The 19,488-nt window shown below is 32.3% G+C and overlaps 1 protein-coding gene across 11 annotated transcripts in view; it reads right to left on the reverse strand.

The window, feature by feature from the left end:
• LOC117232235 overlaps positions 1 to 19,488 on the reverse strand; it is a 156,455-nt gene that overhangs the window by 102,452 nt on the left and 34,515 nt on the right. For 9 of the 11 annotated variants that reach the window (XM_033491481.1, XM_033491479.1, XM_033491480.1 and 6 more), the window contains exon 2: positions 4,433 to 4,517. The exons of the other annotated variants lie outside the window; for them this stretch is intronic. The gene's annotated coding sequence lies outside the window, so the exon portion shown is untranslated. The remainder of the gene's footprint in view (positions 1 to 4,432; positions 4,518 to 19,488) is intronic. 11 annotated transcript variants of the gene reach the window in all.

Genomic DNA, 19,488 nt, shown 5'->3' on the forward strand with positions numbered 1-19,488 from the left:
AAAGTGAAACGAGAGGCATTTCTTCATCGAAGGTTTTGCTGTTTCGTAGCGACGTGAACAAACGAACCTCTTGCTTTTTGATTAATGTCTCCGAGGAGACGAACAGATGAGAAAAAAGTGTCGTCGTGTTCTATGAAAGCTGCTCGGCAGCAAAAACATGGAAAATAATGGAGGAACAGGTGAAGATACGGGCTTGCAGATTGATGAGTGTTATGTTGAATAATGTTTCGAACAGACGCGTCGAAATGATGCGATTTGTTGGAAAATCTCCTAGCGTTCGCAACTAAATTGTTATTGTAATAGTGTTTATTGTATCAGATAACAGAGAGAATGTGTTAAATTATATATGAATGAAGCTTTAATCGAAATCTAGAATGAAATATAAATACGTATCGAAGACTAAACTGTATATAAATAAAGCTATATTAACACATATTCAATTTTTTATTGTTCATTATTAGATCAGTGGCACGTACATGTACACACTTGTACATGAAATAAACAGTCAGCAACGAGCTAATATCATTTGATTAAAAATTCGCGAACGATAAATATAATTCGCGTTTGTAATTAAAATGTCACGAGGATGAATATTTATGTGGATTTAACTTGGAAAGTGCGGAGACTGGTTGAATTCTCGTTGAATCGTAGATAATAATAGTATATAGAAGAGAGATCTTTCCTAACGTCACGGCAATTTATCATAGCTGGAAAATAAAAGTATTTATCCACTCTAATCTGAACATTCGACAAAATAAATGAGAAACGAGGTATAATCTGGAAATAATGAATTGAACTCGAAGATGGTAAGATTAATCAACGTTTCGTGTTGGAATAGCTAAAACAGGCAATCACCTTACTACAACATCGCTTTATATGGATTCAGCTTCGAAACTGTTATTATAAATTCATCAAAAGATCTCCCAATTTACTCGAATTCATAAATAAATAAGACGGTAATATGAATTTCTATGTACGTCAATTTATTATGAATACACGATAACGCGATATTCGATAAAGGATTTAAATGGCTAAAATGAAATCAAGTCGAAAATGAATATTATTTAAAGAAAAGTGTCTGTATAAAAACGCTAATTTGAAATGGAGGAAAGAGGTTTCCACGTCTATAGTTTTCAGATAAAATCGTTGAACAAATGTTTTATCAATTACTACGAACAAATATCGGAAATTATATTGTACCAGTTACACATATGTTCGAAGTTTGAATAAATATTATTCGCTATTATCTTCTACATTATCGGGAACTCTATCGACTAGACATCTTCGGAAAAATATTATTCGATTATTCATTAACAGTTTCAATCATAAGTTATAAAAATTCCAGGGAAATTTTCAGGAAAATTACAATTATACTGTTTCATACTACGATACAGAGGAGAATAATATTTGAAAAATTAAAAATATGAAATATAAAAATGGTTCTATAGAAAAATGTTCTATAGAAAAAAGTTTGTGCATTTTTTAGACTTCGTTAATATCGGTTAAATTAAACTAATTTTTCAGTTAATTAACAGAACTCTCATCTTCTGACTGCTACGCTTAATGAGATTTTATTCCATTATTATGAACCTCGCTCAGTTAGATCTTCGTTAAAAACTAGATGAACGTAAAAAAGACAAAACCAGGCCCATGCAATTACAGCGATTGTACTGTTTTAATAAATTCTAATAACAACACAGTACAACTACGTAGAAACAGGATAAAATCGAGAGCAGATTGATTAAACGATTCGATCATTACGATGTTAAGAAGTATTTAACCCCGTTTTAATGGACTTGTAAACTAACTCTTAGATTAATTAATTGCACCTACGATTTACTTTTACGGTATCTCAAAGCGTAAACAATTCGATATCATATGTTTTATACTAAAAACATCAATAACGTAATTTTTAATTTATATCAAATTATTTCATAGTTACACAATATTGTATCATAAAAATGTTCTTAATCTTCGATTAATACAATTCGCCTTTTCTTTTCCGTCACAATAATAGCCAATCGATTATTAAGAGTCAATAAACATCGACTTGACTATACTGCGACAAACATATACTACTGATTGTTGGAAGAAGAGCAATTTAACGAGAAAACTGGAACAAACCTTGTCTTTCTTCTTATACGTATACCCACCATCTTCGTTAACAAAGTAATCTATTTACACAACCATTCTTGTTTACACACACGTACATACGATACAAATAATAATATGTTTCTATGTGCAAATATTGAATATTATCAGATTGGTGGAAAAATATCGTCCTTCTTATTCTTTAAAAGGAACAAAATTAAAAGTATCGACGCACTATCTCTTGTCTGAAATAATACCTTTACACATTGAATTGATACATTGATATCAAATACTTACGTCCTTTAATGTCATTATAAATAAAGAAGTAGCGTATTTTTTTCAAAATACTCAATAATCTTGTTGAAGGAAATTATGAAAGAAAATACTCTTTTTTTAAATACGCTTACTAAACTGTTTTCATACAACAAGATGGTGCATAGAAATGAAGGAAATTGCTAAACTAATTTAATTAGAAAATATGTAATATGAATGTCTATTAAAGTTTGTAATTAATTGCAGGATTCCATTAAAATTTCATATTAATTGTAACGTTCGATTGAACCATTACATTTCATTTCCTCAATGATATTGTAGAACATTATCAAACTCAACCTAATATACGCTATCTCAACCTTCTCGAAACGCAATCTGCAACTCCAATCCTCTATTATTTTTCCCAATTTTCCTGCTCTCGTATTCAATTAGCTCTGTAATAATTAACGAAAACACAATAACATCGCGTATGAATTATTTCACTGGCACTACGAGGCATTTTATCAAAACAATTCAAATTTATTAATTAGGAATGCAAATAGTCACGGCAGAAGTAAATCCTCTAGCGTATTCCCGCAGCTCGTCAATAATTTACACGGATGTTATCTTGTCGATCGTCAAAGCTCGTCGGCAGGAACATCTGCATACCGTGCAATTAATAGTTCCGCCCGATTATGGTAAACTGCGGCCTATACGTGATTCGCGAACCAAATTAGTGGAACATTACTGCTAACGGTTACATTCCGTGCATCTTTATTCGGACAATAAGGGACAACACAGGAATATTGTTATCGTGGATAATCGAAGCTGCTTTTGATATATTACCATAATGAATTGCTGGAGAAATTAAATAATCGAACGTGATAAAAATAAGAAAAATTTGAAATTATCGAGTTTCTAGCTCTTTTATAATGTAAGAAAAATTTAAACAAGTAGCAATCATTTTTTCTAGACAAACTTCTTCGATATATTCTATGTATATATGTAAATTAGAAAAAATGTTGTAAATTAAACGGTATTAAATGTTATAGATAGTTTGAAGATTAATTAAAAAATTATAAGAAAGATACGAAATATGAAAAGAATGGTAATTGATTTCAGGCTGTAGTACAAGAGAAGAATAGAATACTCAATTTCAAAATGTCCACCATCCCTGTCAATAAATAAATACGAGACTGAAAATAGTGTAGAAAATCAAATTCGTTAGTCAACGAAGTTCATTTCGATTTTATATCGTTTATTTTATTATATTATTTCAGTGAATCGATCATCGACACTGTTCCTTTTCGAAAATTTTCCACACGTAAAAAGTTAGTAACATGAAGTAACATAAAGCATAAAGTGGGACATATATAAAAACACCAAAAATTTTGTAACACCTTAGAAAATGAAAATTGATAAACAGGACGCTTTATTAAGTGTACAAATCAATCGGATGCCTTTATATGCAATTCATCGTAACTCTGTTCTAAATTTAAAAATTTCTCTTATCGTTGTAAGAATTCAATTATAGAATTTATTAAACTGTTTCTATTTAATTGATACTTTTATTTAAGTATTTAAATTATACTTTTGTTGATTATATTTTGTGTTATTCTACACCGCTGACTATCTGGAAGATTGAAAGCTATTTTGCTTTTGATAATATGTTTAATTGCGTAAATAACCGCCTAATTACAAATTACATGTGATGAAGGCACCGAATCAACTTGTACATTTAATAATTAAGCAAAACAGTTATGTTTCCAGCGAGTGTCGTTGCCGTACTTAGTAATTAAAAGAATAAGGTGTGCATCAAAAGTTTCATATTTTCATGATGCAGATATACACAGTCATTATACGATTATATCCTAACATAGCTGTTTCAATTAGTACTCGAAAGGAGTATAATTACTGTTGGGTACAGTTTATACTCAGGGAGCTGAAATTGTAACAGCTATTAAGACACGTGTAAGAAAGGTGTTTTGCTTATGGTAATATCGATATAGTGACATGAAAAGGAAGTACATCAAGATTTCGTAGGGCTATAATTAGTAGTCGCGATGTAGTTATCGATTAATTTACTCACAAGGTAAGTTACCCAGATGTTAAATTAGTTTTGAAGAAAAAAGACGGTCGAAGAAAAATGGTGTCAAAGTCCGTCATAAGCAGCTCTGAAAAATGAATATAAATAATTTTCTGTTTATTTCCAAAGTTCTTTCGTACACACACAAATAAAACAGTTAAAACGGAAACAAGAAACATCAATGTAGCATATGAGATCGATAACGGATGTTTAAAAATTTGTTAAATATTGTGATGGGGACATTAGTGATTTGAATGAAAAGTTTAACGCGCAAGCTCGAAACAAAATTTAGTGTATTAATGTATAACTTAACATCCAACGAAATATTGAATTTTATCATCTTACGGAAATTCTTCATAAAATTCTTAATATTGTCAATTGTCTATTAGAATAATTTTAATACACAAAACATTGAAACTATTAAAATTTTTTTATTAATTTTATAAATTTATACTTTACATTCTCGCGTATTAATGCTTTCGTCGATACTTCATGTTACTATTTGAAAAATATTTTTATTAATACTCCAATATTTTACATTTCCCGTTATTAATATTCTATAATTCCTACGTCACTACGCTATTCAGAGAACCTACGATTCGACACAGAGAATAGCAGAAAATGGCTTTTTCAAAAGTTACACGATCCCACAAAGTTACACTATTAAAGGAAACAAGATGAAATCGTGAGTAAAACTACGATCCCTTTAAAGTCGGGCAAAGGTAAAAGGCACACGTTTGAACGCCGTTCAGAAAAGATTTCCCTCCGATACTACCACTTTACCTTGACACGTGCTTTGCATTCGTCGTCTCCGTGTCTACGATCGATGAACCTCCGATTCGAGACGTACGAAAACGTCGACGAAAACTAGATTCGCCACGGAACGTGACGTGTCCCGGCCATGATTTTTCCCTCGCTTGAAATTTCACTGAAATTTCGGCACGTAACCTAATAATCGAACTTCGCTCCATAGAGACTACGAAAGCGAGTTTGCGACGAAAGCGTGAAACGACGACGTTTAAACGTCGAACAGGGATCGAACTTGGTTCCCAGTCTTTGTAATAGAATTATTATTGCGGAGTTACCCTTTTCTGCAGGGGTAAAAATAATAAGAGAGAAAGGAGAAGAAAGTTCGAAAGGGTCTTACACTTTGAAATTCGTGTTTTATTTGATTGATTTGGAAGTTTAGTTTCATGGAAGTATGAAGAATAGGGTGAGAGAAAATGATATGATTGGATTGATCTGTTGGATTTGCAATGTAGGAAAATTCAATCTAAATAATCTCCTTTCCTTTTGATAAGAGTTTGACGCTTTACAGAAAGAGCTTGGAAATAAAACTAATTGCACGACTCATTCACATATCAAATTTTCCTTATAAACGTGTATTTAACTTACTATCTTACAACAAAACATCAAACGACCTCAACAATTTCATAATTTGCCTGAATCCAATATCCCCAACAATTAGGCGAAGTATATAGTATCGATATAATTTCGTTTCTTCGTCCTTTCTTTCTCGCATATCTTTCTTAAATCAAAGCGACCCTTAAAATTAAATAAACTTGACTAAGTCAAACTCAGGATAGATCGCTCCGACATTACACATTCTCATCTTATCAAAAAAAAAAAAAACAGAACCTGGTACTCCGGTAAATATTGCAACACCGACAACACCATCGAACAACTACATTGCTACTGGACTAAAATTCGAGGAGGAAAGACGTAACTTAGAGATACTCAACAATATACAATCAGTTCTAACTGATAGAACATAATGTAAAAAAGCTCCAAAGTTTCTAGAAGAAATGTACTTTTTTCACCGTCTATAGAAGCATACAAACCGTATCAACTTGCTAGCTAACAAATAATTAAATAATTACTTAATAAATAACTAAGATAGCTGTGCCAAGAGAGCTAAGCATGTAAATATTATTTAACATTTATATATATTAAGTACACGTAATCACTAATGCCTCACCAGCTAATGTAGCGATAAACAAGAAATATAACAGAACTTAAATAACATATTCAAATATAAAATTAAGCAAATGGATTATATACTAAGCTTTCCTTAGAACCATGTATCCACTTCATCATCTTCCAATGAAACCAAACAGCCTGAAACCTTCCACAATTACCCAAACTCCGATGATTAAATTCCAACCGGTCCTTCGCTATCTCCGCAAACATCTCCTCCAATCAACGCAATTGTGAGAACCAAATATATTCAGACAATAGACCCCTGTCTTATGCCTAAGGAAATAATCTGCAAGACATACACAAGTCGCGGAAACGAATCGAAACAGGTCACACAAAGAGCCGAAAAAGGGACAGCTAACGATCGAAGGAACGCTCTGTCAGCCCCTCGTTGTCCAGGGACTTAAGCTCCATCGATTTCGCATGGGGGTTGCGTTGGCCCGCGATATTAGCCCCATGGCATGAAGTACGCGTGGCTTTTTCAACGGGATTTTACACAGAAAGGAGAAAGTATGGCCAAGAATAAAAGGGAAGCCATGGGCGACGAGATTGAAGGCGAGGAAAGATAAATAGGCGGCCGGAATGGCGTATTGGTGTTATGAAACGGGAAATCGCGACGAAAAGGGAGGAGCAGCGCACGTCGAAATCATGGTATCACGGGATTTCATTGGAAAATAAGGGGACAGAGTGTGACGTGACTTCGGATCTCGTTTGACAAGCTGGCTTGTCGGACCAACTCTGATTTTAGGATAGTTTGGTCGAATTTTAGTTGCAGAAGGACCACCAGTGTGCTTTGTCACGATAATGTAACAAACCTGGGTATTATGTAAATATTTGATTATTTGTAAAATTCGTGGACCACAATGGTGCAAAGATTCTACAATCGAAATTTAATGTATTTTTTACAAATTGCAATTTTTCCATCTCAGCTATAATGGCCATCGTCATTTCTTCAATGAGAATATCAATACATTGATTACAAAATATGTTTCCAATAATTCTTTGGAGACTACTTCATACGTAGTTTCATAAGAATCAATGATTTATATTTGAAATCTCTGTGTTGATATTACTGCGATTTCTTCGGTGTCTCATCTTGGAAATGGATTTATCGAACCCAATACGTTACGTCTTTCCCTTTCTTCTTTATCTTATAGTACACATTTTTATCAAAATCTTTTATTAACACGAACCTTACCACAGCCGGTCAAATGACTGGTTTCAAAATTCAATTAACATGGTACGTTCGTTACTATTTCTTTTGTTCATTTAACTTCATGTAAATTCTTACGTTATCTGATTAATCAATTTCTCAATTTTGTTGATATAAGAAATTACATAAAGTTAGATGGACAAGAGAAATAACAAGGAATATAGAATTTTAAATTAAATTTGAAAATCCAAATTTCTTTTTCAAATACAAATCCTAATTCATGTAATCCATAGACATTCTTTTGTAGACGATTCTCATAGCCACATTCACATTCTAGATGCTTGTCTCTACTGCGGAGACCACGATAGATGTATAACAGATGCCGTGACGTGGATGGGAAAGCAGTTGCACGAACGATGAACAAGAGACGTTGCTGGAGAACACACAAGCTTTGTCTAATTCCTATGAATCCCTCTGTAATCTATGAATTCTGCTGTAGGTTTACAGCACGCGCGGCACGAGCATGTAAAACATTGATTTAGACGAGCTTTGCGTCAGCAACAAGCATTCGTAGCTTCTCTAAAATGTGAAAATAACAGCCGAAAGTTTAAAAAAGGGTAGACGGAATTAAGATAATATTTTATAATATTTTACTCGTCCGAAAATCACAAATTTTTCCACATATTTAAAAAATCTGAAGATTAATTTACTCTTTTACTTGTATTTAAATTACTGTTTTAAGCTTAGCTTTTAAGGTTTCTTTTACAAATATCTAAGAAGTATGTAGGAAGGAATTACCACACAGAAGGAAGAAAGATACGATTAAAAACGATTCAAAGGATACATTACGGATAATTTCAAATAATTATGCTATTGCTTTATATCTAATCCTTTGACAACGTAATAAAATAACGATGAATTGAAAACGAACGATTTAGAAAATTATTTCCTTCTCGTCGAGATTTCTTACGTGTTTCTAGAAATCTGCACTTGCACTTATTTACTCGTGTACGTTCACAATTGCACGTTTATAAGAATAAAAGTATTTGTCGGCAAGAAAGAGATTAAGATAATCGATACAACGAAATCGGGACAAGTTATATATGTCATAACTTAATATCTGGAAAGAAACTTGCAGCCAAACGTCATATTGATCGGTTTGATGCTCGAATTTCAGCGAGCTGACCGAGAACTGATTTCCAAGATCGGCATAGTTCCCGTGGCCCGCAAAATCTGGAATCGTGTCTGACGCGTCCGGGTCAGAATCAACAGTTTGCTCTATCGATTAGTCGCCACTCGCCGTGGCTTACGAAAAAGAGCGGAAGCGTAACCTTACTGACAACAGCAGGGAATCTTGGTGGAATCTAGGTTTCCACGTGTCGAGGGGGGCACGTTCTCGTTTCCAAGACAAACAATACTCGAAGACGCTCGATAAATGAAACGAAGAATAAATAAAAGTATTATATAAGAGCGCGATACCTCATCGTTCGTAAAATATTGTATTTCTGCTAGATTTAATGCATATATATATATATATATATATATATATATATATATATATATATATATCGTGGTATAATTAAGAGCACAATCAGATTTTACACGGGTGATTTTACACGAAAAAAAAAGTCGAAGATATGATATAAAATTTTATTATTGGAGGTATGGTTTTCGAGAATTTATTGATTTTATAAATTTATGAGTTATTTTTTATTTTATGAACATTAAAGAGAAAGAGATTTCGTTGATTTTATTAATTATTTTCGATTTGCATTTTTAAATACAAACAAATGCACTTGGTTTCATTAATTCTTCTTGACTTCGCAATCTTGAGCAAAAATATAGATCTTGTTCGGTTCTTATTTAAAAATCTCAGAGAAAAGTAAAAATTAATTTTATGAATGATTTTTTATTTTGAAATCATAAAAAATTTGATTGAATTTACGAATCAATCATTTTACGTGGAGCCTCAAAGAAGAATAAAGTTAGTTACTTATCCACGACGTAATGTAACAGCATTTAATCGAAGCCGAGATCTCCTCAACCAACGACATTACTTTTATATCTGTCGACAATTTATTTTTATTTCTCTCGATATCACGTCGATATTAAATTCATCTTCAACTAACCTCGTCCTAATTTCATTAATCCGATATTTACCCATGACCGAGACTTTTATTTACATTAATACTTTTACGTCGCCCTCTCCAATATCGATTTCTCGATATTTTGTTGTCATCGATTGTAGTTCACCTACGTATTTAATTAAAAAATATTTTATCGTATCTTTGCCTCGGTTCATCTTTTCAACACGGAAAGGTGATATGAAACATCGATCGTGCTGCATTCAGAAAAAGGAAAGCAACTTTCGTATTCGTATCGAATTTTTTAAATTCGAAGAACGTTTAAACGAAAGTTTAGTTTAGTTGGAAAAGCTAACACGAACCGATGTACGCAATTCTAGTTTTGTGACCTACTTTTCCATCGGTTATTTGTCAAAACTTGTTCAACCATGTGCATTTTATATTTACTACGTTCTAATAAATCTCGGTAGAAACAAATATTACGTGCTAACACAAACATTGTACGCAAAGTTGCAACAAGGGACTAGCGATCGTATGAATTATTACGTCATGGAGCCAGCTATTTGACGCGTTCGATATTCGATGGTTTTATCGTTCGAATACTTACATATATAAATGCACTTCTTTTCTGTGGAAAAAGTTTCATTCTATGATAAATTTCATATTTATAGATATTCACAAGCAATACATTTTACGTAACATTATACATATGTATATCAATAGAGAAAAGGGAACAAAGCCAAGGTATGCTTCTGATAAATATTTCTTTTATTCTGAAATAATGGAGAAAGAAAAATTATACATGACACACTTATATTTTAAGTAAACGTGAAGTATTCAAATTACTGGATACAGTGCTTACGTTACGTTTTATACATTTGTCGTCAAAATCTTCATAAATTATTTGCAGACATTTTGCAACATAATATTTCAGTCTTACCTTTATCTATAAAACTGAACAGAGTAAAATTTGTATGGGAAACCTCAAAATACTTTGTGTACACAAAAGATTTATTAATTTCACAGTTCAATATCTCTCGATTCTATTGGTTGGAAAAAGAAGCTTTCCATCGATAGGAGAAAAGGGATCATGGGTCCTGGTTGCCAGTTTAATTTGAAAATCGGAGATAGTGGTAGGGAAAACAGCAATTTCCGTAGCTGTATTCCCAGCCAAAAAGGAGGGTGCAAATCGGCAAGCCGTGACTGAATCAATTATCCGTCTCTGATCTTCCAATCCCTTCTGGTCCCATTTTTACACGCAGTTGAATTCAACGGATCGGTTCGTTTTCACCTTTCTTTCATCCTACGCTTATACCTCATTTCGTTTCTCTGTTTCCTGTTTACGAAAATTCGGATAAATGAATATCTCGAATTGGGTCATAAAACGGGTGAATTTCGAATCACCCGATACGATGATTTATTTCAACGAGCTACAAGAAGATTGAAATGGTCTTTTGGATAATTATAGTGGAACGTGATGGATTTTGGTGATTTATTTTAATTGCCGTAACGACAAGTGGAGAGGGAATTTTATTCGCTGGAAAATATCTTGACCAAGTTAAGGATACTTGATGAAGAACTGTGGAAATAATAGGTTTTGCGCTGCGAATTAATTGTTTTACTATTCTAATTGCTTTTTTAATTCATTAGTGATCTTTGAACTGGTTGAATTATATACATCTTCGTTATCGGATGACGTAATTAGAGAAATTGTCATATTAGGTATAGTTGATATAAGTAACTATAATTATATAATAACTAATCGTAAGAATTGACATAATAATATATGATTAACTTGTGAATCAGTTTTCTCTGAAAATTTTATTCGTAATTTCTCTGTTCAATTTTACGTTAAAGTTTTTCTGAAAACGTAAAAATCTTCGCTCTTTTAAACCACAAATGCGATCGAGACATGAAAGTTCAAGGATCATAACAGAGGTTAATCAAACCAAGGGAGGGATCGTTCCAAATATCGTTCGATCGACGTTCAGAATTTATGAAAATCATCAGTGTTACCACGTTTCGCAGTTCGTTACCGAGAAGCTCGCCTAAATAGGGTACATCGGAGCAACCGATGCGACGGGTAAATTCACTGGAAACTTCAGAAGTTACGAGGTAGGGAAAGGAGGCCAGCCAGTGGCTTTACGAGAGCACCGCAACCGCTGTGACGATGCTGTCCGCAACAGAGGGACCAGACGCGAACGGTTCGAAAATTTGAGAAGCCCCAACAGGACTCTGTTGAGTACGAAGAAATTGAAACTTCCTCGAGAGAGTTCGACATTGCATGTCCGTCTATCTCGTCCTCTTCTCTCTCTCTCTCTCTTTCTCTCTCAGTCTTTGCATTTGCTCAAGGATCCTTCTGAAGGAACTTCATTTTGTACAAACTTTCTTTACGATAAGGTTACATTTGATAAAGGAAAACATAGAAGGATTATTCGGTAAAAATACAAGAATTAAACATATTTGCCACAGTTTGATCATTTAATGCTAAAAATATATTTTTGTCCATAAGTATTACGATATATCCTGGTTTTAACAAGACCTAACTTTTCGAGGAAACGATTAATCGATCAAAATTTTACAAAGTTCGACTTAAGATAATGATTTGAGAATTTATAGAAATTATTCGTGAAAGTTACAAGAGGAACATGATAAATTAAGAATTATTCTATAACTATTAATATCGCTAAAAAGATTCGAGTGCTTGGTAGACCTTTAACTTTGCAAACCTCAGAAATTTTTTTAGAATACAGATTTTTTTGTATATTCAGAGATCCAACGTAATTCAATTACAATTTTTTATATTTCTATTTCACAACTGCAATTTCGCTCTTTCTCAATTACCGACGACGTTGAATCAAAGTATCACTTTCAATTAAAAACCAACATCCCCTACGAATATTTCTCTTTACTTTCACATGACAACTAACCAACATTCAAAACAAGCATCGCCACGTTATTCTTCTCCCTTTCGAAAACATTCCAACGTAAGAGTGTCAATCTCTACATAAATAGAAAAAAAAGGATCTGTTTTTTGTCGGTTAACGACCTTTGTTTCTTTTTCTCTTTTCTCAACAAATCTTTTCCTTCTCTTTGTTTTCTTTCTTTTTTGTTGATGTTGTATTTATAACAGCGAGCAATTTATGGAACTTAGCAAGTTGCTTGTAATAAACAAAATAACTGAAATAGTTGAATTGGAACGGCATACGATAGATGTAAATGCTAAAAAAAAATAAAGGACGATTTTTTGTCAATTAGTTAGGTATATATCAGTATAGGTCAACCTTATAAACCAAGAAATCGAATCGAATTGCACCTCATCATCATGAAACGAGAAAGTTCCGAATAAATCCTGCGAACAAAGGATTTCCATGGAAACCGTATGATAATTAACGAACATGCTTCTCATTAGTACACAGTCACCTGATATCGTTAACCGGATACGAATCCAGCGCGATGCTGATTCTGCATTTATTAGATTTCTACTAAATATTCGTTATTGAAGCACGAGCAAATTTTATCTGGAATTTCGGTTCATGTAATACGATAAAAAAGAGCAACTGTTTTCGAAGAATTTCAATTAAAAAAAACGAACACGATTGAATGCTGTACAAAAAATAAACGATGCAAAATACATTCATTTAACGTTTTTTTTTAATAACTTTGTGCGTAGGTGAAAAGTTAATAATAATAATAATAATAAATAATAATAATAAAGTTATTAATCCAGTGAGTTTTTAATCAAATTACAGTCGATGCAAAATTCGTTGTAAAACAATATGTCATTTTAAAGTACACCAAATTGTAGGAATGTAGAAATAAAAAAGTATATGTCTTATTACTAACTTCTTTTACAGAATTGGAATTTATAATTTGTTGACGCCATAAAAAGGTAGTAAACATTGCTCTTAGTCATTAACTAGAAATTCAGGAAATTTCATACAGCGTTACCACGATTTTAAGGAAATATTTACATACTTGTGAGCAATAATGTAAAAAATATAGTATATTTCTAAGTAATTAGAGTACATCTAAAACCCATTAATTAAATCATTTTTACGTCTGTTTCAATGAACTTTGAGGACCCGAGTGAGATGTTAAGTTAGAATAACACGAGCATACAAATGGTTATTTCAAACAGTAAAATATTATTGATATCGAGTATGATTTTATTAAGCAAGAAATTTATTATTTCACTATTTAAAAAAGTAATCATAATGAACGACGGTAATAAAAATAAACGTTCCGAATATTTTTCGAAGCACGTCAAGAAATTATGTAGCATTCTCTTCGTTTTCCAACTGTTATTATCAAACAACTCTCCCAATGTATATTTTACTCGTAATTTATTCAGAATGTTGTAAATCTTGGCCGAGCGCAATCAAGAATCTGTTTTCGAAACGACGACGTTGTTAAAGTAATATATTTTAGGCGACAACGGCATTTTTTAGCATTTAAATTTGTTTTAATTAAATAAAATCACAGTCATTTCGATATTCAATTAATGACCAATTTTTTTTTTTTTGGATCTATCCATTAAAATAAAGCATTCCTGATTTTGTTAAGTTTATAATTAAATTCATAAAATGTAAAATTTTTATACGTTTCATTTTTATTACTTCAATTTTTATTTTCTAAAGGATTCGGTTACAGCTATCTTTGTTATTGGTTAGACTCTGAAGAGAAAATTACATTTTTCCTTCTACGGTTCTTTTTATTAAAACTCAATTTAAATCTCGATTAGATTTCCAAGGTTTCTGATTAAACATCCCTCGAGTCTAGATATCTAGACTCAACCTGAGAATCAACCAAACCATGGAAATACGGTATTACACAGTCATTTAAAAAAATGTTAGTTTGCAATATTCGCTGAATATAATCAAGCAATCAAAGGCAAATTCTTCGGAATCTGAGAAGTAGCGATCTATACATGTAACAAAATTTTATCTACCGATCGAATATATGCAAATACGATTTCTACCTATATACGTACCTCTAAATTCTAAAAACTGAATATAAACTTTTAATCCTTTCAGTGTTAAAATCAAAACTCCATTAAAATCTCAAAGGATAGCGATAAATATAAATAGAATTCCACTTATTCGCTGAATATACAACACAGTTCCATTTGTCGACAAACAAACCAATTTCACAGTACTAACAAATGAAATCTAACTATATCTACATCTTTTATGTATAACATAATACATCGAACTTAAAATCCACGTTATACAAGACTATAACTAAATAAGCTAAAAACTATAATAAACTAAACTAAGCTAAATAACCAAATAAAATAACTTAGAATACGATGTTATAGTACCTATGAAATATTATTTTATCCCACCGACAATTACTGTTACCTCTGCTTCATTTAACGATAATCATCATCCTTTTTTCGAAGATCTTAGTCGATAGCCCTATAATTTCCGGCGTTATCGACGTCCTGTCACGAACAGACATCGAACAACCGATATCTCGTTGGAAACAGGCTTTTGCACAAATAAAAGGTGTACCAAATACACGATGGTAAGTGAAAACGGCGTGGTATTCTTCCAACTTGTTGCTCGATTCTTTCTCTCGTTGATTTAAGCGGTTACTCGAGAACGCAGCCACCGACAAATAGAATGTTTTTCTCCAATAAAATGTCTTTCACAACACGTTTGAAGGATGAAAGGAAAAGTACGATCGGTTACATTAGTTTGTACGAAGCTTTACAGTTCAGAAGCTTTAACTGCGTCAATTAATCCTACGTTGGGTCACAGAAATATTCGTACACTTTCAGTTGTCGTCTTCGAACGACTGATATTATGTCACGATACTACTTTCAAAATTCCTCAAGCTTTCTTCCTGTGATTTACATTTGAAAAATATTGTTGAAGAAAGTTGAAACATATTAAACGGGTGAAAAAACATTTGAAGATGCAAGAGCATATTTCTGTGCTCATAGAAAAAAAAAAACAAAATACGGACAACAGCTTTCTCGTCGAATTCGAAACAGGGATTTTTGTATCTTTAACTTTCACCATGTACAAACGAAGAAATTTTATTTTCGAAAATTAAATCCCACGCTCTGACAAAAATGATTTTTGAACCGTGAAATCGAAGGTGTATACTAACGCAAGAACTACAAGATATGCTTTATGAATAACACTACAGAAATGACTTTGAAAATAAACAACATATGGTCCATTCATTTTCTTAATTGAACGTTGCCTTGCGCGTTGCATTTGACTTCAAATTACTTCAGCTTTCATGTAACATTTTCTCGATTAATTTGTCTTTGCACCGTGGTGAACGCTTTATTATTACTTTGAAAGTTGATTAATTTGGGAGAACGTTTCATAGCAACATGGAGTTTCCAATTCCATTAAAAAATCTTTCTCTGTCGAAGGTTATATAGCTTCAAAATATCTCTCGCTGTGCTTTATAGAATTTTTAAAAACTCCCACGATTCCAACATATGAAAATAAAATTAATGAATCTTTAAACCAGCAGCGTATCAAACTTGAATAACGTAAAAAGTAAACAAATATAGTATACTCTGTAATCTTTTTCCTGTTGTTAATATATAGAACGTACTGTAATCTCTCTATAGAGGTATAAAATGTTTCGATAAAAAAGAAGCAACAGGAAAAAGCACCGGAACCATGGAAAATTTTAACGAACAATGTTTTCATCTCGTATTTATTCTTCATAATTATAACCCAACAAAATCCACATGAAGCGCCGTGTATCGTGAAAATTATTCAGAAACACAGAACGCAAAATTTCGAATTCAGTCGAGTAAACGCGCCATTTTCGACCGAGTCAACGATTCTCAAAAACGACAATACATATCGATTACAGAGACTGGACGTCAAATATTTAATTGCTGTAATGAAAGTTCGTTCGCGTAGAAATTTTTTCCCCGAAACTGCCCGAATCGACGTTCGAACTTGTTTCTAATTGAAAGAAAACAATGCGACGCGTTGTGATCTAAAACGATGGAAAAAGCGAAAATAAGCATTTTCACTCGCCTTCTTCTACTATACCCCTTTTTCAATTTTGAAAGTAAAATTAGTTAAAATCTTCTTTTTAATTTTCTTGGTATAAATTGAAGACTGCAGGAAGAAGATATAGTAAGGTCATTTTTGTTGATTTTCTAGCTTCAATTCTATTCAAAGGGTGGAAGAGAACTTTCTACATTCCTAATATTTATAGTTGGGGGGAAGAATTGTTAAACTTTCATGGACGGCCGTTGTACGCACAACGAAATTTTGCTCATAAATCTCTGTGAAACGAATTTCTCTTCCAAAAACTTCTTGCAAACCTTTATATAGAAATTTATAATGTATATCATGACATATATTACATATTAATGTATATGGTAAAAGTTTCAAGAAGTATCCTAGACATTTTTCGCATCTTTTTGCGAATAACAAAAATTGAACATCGATATAAACGACCTAGTTCATCCATGGAACGTATGAGAATATGTTTATCCATGGAGGATCTTTTTAAAGTATTTTAAACCTGAAGATACAAACCTTTCAGACACAGTTCATAAATCTATAAAATATCACGATGTTTTCTGAATGTGTTTTGAAATGTTCAAGAAAGTGGCAAAAATACATATGTTAGATAATATCAAAGCCAAATAAAAGGCAAAAACTAACAATAGAAAATTCCTTGGCAATATATTGAATTGTAATACTGTTCCTCTGTAAAACATGAAAAATGTAACCTACCACGTTCCTCCTCCGCGATCTTCGATTGAAAGCAAAAGATTGCATAATAATATACAGCTTCGTTTTAAACGTTGTCAAATTAACGAATTCCTTTCGAAATTGTTATTCACAAGTTGTTTGAAAATTCTCCGTTTGCGTAACTCGCGATACTCCAAGAGAATTTCCTCTTGAAAAGGGAAGGGGGAAACCTTCCAAACCTTCCAAAGGAACACAAAAAGTCCACTCAATTTTGAAAGGATTTGCCTTAAAGAAAGAAACAGCAGTTTCCAATATGTTAAAAACAACTCGTTTCTATTTTTCTTTCTTGCTTTCGCTTCTTTTTCCTCTTTTTTAATAAAAAAAGGGGAGTGTAGAATACGCCTAAGGGACACGGAAACCTTGGAGTATCCATCAGGGAATTTTTTAAAAACTGGAGAAGAGTAGTTACGTCATTTGGAAGGGCAATTCCTTGTAACGAAAAGGGGAAGCTTCGAAAACCTTAAGGGAGCTTCCTTTCGGGGAGGAGAAAACTGAAATTTTTCAAGGGTAGCTACTTTTGTCTCCGTGGAATTATGTAAATTACAAAGTCTTCAGTTAAGAAGGATACGTGTACCACAATCGTTAATTTAAAATTTCTTCTCTTAAATTTTTGTATTTTCCCATATATTGTTTACATTATAAACATACGTTTTTGATACGTGTTACAAGATGCAGTAGAAAAACATATTCACGTAAGAATTTTATTGCGGGTATTCGAATACCTTTGTCTGTCACTATAGATATATAGGTATTATAAATATCGAATTTATGTATCGTATTACAAAAGAAATATCAGCGTGAAACTCTTATATTTAGAATGCATTATTGAAAGGTATCAAAGAAAAGAAACATTACGATTATGCAAACAAACCGGGTCAAAATTTAAAAGTAAAATATCTACGAACTCGAATGTATAATAATGAAATATTAAACATTTTCCTACTGAAATCTACAATTTAAATTATCTGAAAGCCTAGTCAATTTTCAGATGAGCTTGTCGCTTCCACAATGTTTATCCATTACTCGATCGACCTGCAGTATGCGATATTCTGTTACAAAAATATTATGTATTACCTGAGGGACTTTTTTCATTAATACTTTTATTTCATTTAATACTTTTCTCTATGTTCCTTTAATATATAAAATAAAGAATAGGTAATTAAATAATACTCAATATCTAATGATAATAATATTCATTAATGGTATTAATGATAATTAGACCGTGGATTTTCATGCATTTATGACAAATTTTAATTCGCAAATATATACAAAATACATGTAACATACAAAATCATAAAGAGTATTCAAATTGAAGTATTTCTTACAATATTCGATGGTTAGATTGATCCTTATGTAGGTTACATTTCCTTAGTTACGTTAATAAGGATATGAAATAAAAATCTGTAGTCTAATGGTAATATTGGAAGCGATTTTGCTGATCGATATTAAGTTACTATCAATTTATCTACTGTTAGAAATCGTAAAACTATTCCCGAGTTTTAAACAAACCTTTTAAACGATCCAATAATATTTAATATTCCTTCAATCCTCAAATAAACAATACCATGCACGATACTATCCAACAAATTTATCAGCCACAAGTTTCATAATGTTCCTGGAAATAAATTCACGCTCACATAACAATTCGCTGTATTTTGCCTCGAGCATAACAGGTGTATCGAAAAATATGCAAACAAATGTCAGTATTTCCCTGGTGAGACAGCATGGCCCTTGTTTCTCATCTTATCGTCTCCAAAGTGAAAAAAAAATATACGTGCATGAACACCAACACTCGTAATAATATAATCTTTGATATGATAATTTATCGAGCGATTTCCATGTTCTATGTTGGTTCTATTTCGATTAAATTCCACTCGATGAGAAAGACATACGCGAATGATTCGAATGTCTTCTGAAGATCTATTCACGTGAATGAATCGTCCTATTTTTCATGTAGATTAAATGTTCAAATCCCTGCAAGCACGTACACGCTGGAATATCACAATGGAATCGTATGCCTGACGCTTTACAAGGCTCTTTATAAAAAAACCAAGCTACGTGAGGTTGTACGGAACAGAATATCCAACGTTGGCATTT

This window comes from Bombus vosnesenskii, unplaced genomic scaffold, assembly GCF_011952255.1.
Source record: "Bombus vosnesenskii isolate JDL3184/JDL3185 unplaced genomic scaffold, Bvos_JDL3184-5_v1.1 scf7180000013285, whole genome shotgun sequence".
In the NCBI taxonomy this organism is placed as follows: domain Eukaryota; kingdom Metazoa; phylum Arthropoda; class Insecta; order Hymenoptera; family Apidae; genus Bombus; species Bombus vosnesenskii.